This window comes from Syngnathus scovelli, unplaced genomic scaffold, assembly GCF_024217435.2.
Source record: "Syngnathus scovelli strain Florida unplaced genomic scaffold, RoL_Ssco_1.2 HiC_scaffold_107, whole genome shotgun sequence".
NCBI classification, from domain to species: Eukaryota; Metazoa; Chordata; class Actinopteri; order Syngnathiformes; family Syngnathidae; genus Syngnathus; species Syngnathus scovelli.
Window position 1 is genome coordinate 54,339 of NW_026061198.1, and position 662 is coordinate 55,000.

Here is a 662-nt window from a genome sequence, read left to right on the forward strand (position 1 = left end):
TGCGGTCCATCCAAGGCAGACGGAGGTACCGGCCGCCTCGGTAAATAAAGCCCGGGCAAAAATCTGCGAACGGCCCGTCAAGGGTTCTGTCTCATCCAAGAAAGGGGTACCGGCCGCCTCAGAGGCCGGAGCGAAGGGGGCGAAAGGCTGTCGATGGGGAAGGATCGGGGCCACGGCTAATCTAGCGATGCCCGCGTCGGGCGGTCACTCCGACGAATGAGCGGGGCCGAATCCGGCGTAGGCGGCCTTCAGGCACGTGGTTCGAGACGACCTCACCCGGCTCTAGCCCGGAGCGAATATCATCTCCAAGGTGTGGAGGCAACGGCCGTCTCCTTAAGCTAAGGCCGGACGAAAATCTGCGGATGCGGTCCATCCAAGGCAGACGGAGGTACCGGCCGCCTCGGTAAATAAAGCCCGGGCAAAAATCTGCGAACGGCCCGTCAAGGGTTCTGTCTCATCCAAGAAAGGGGTACCGGCCGCCTCAGAGGCCGGAGCGAAGGGGGCGAAAGGCTGTCGATGGGGAAGGATCGGGGCCACGGCTAATCTAGCGATGCCCGCGTCGGGCGGTCACTCCGACGAATGAGCGGGGCCGAATCCGGCGTAGGCGGCCTTCAGGCACGTGGTTCGAGACGACCTCACCCGGCTCTAGCCCGGAGCGAATA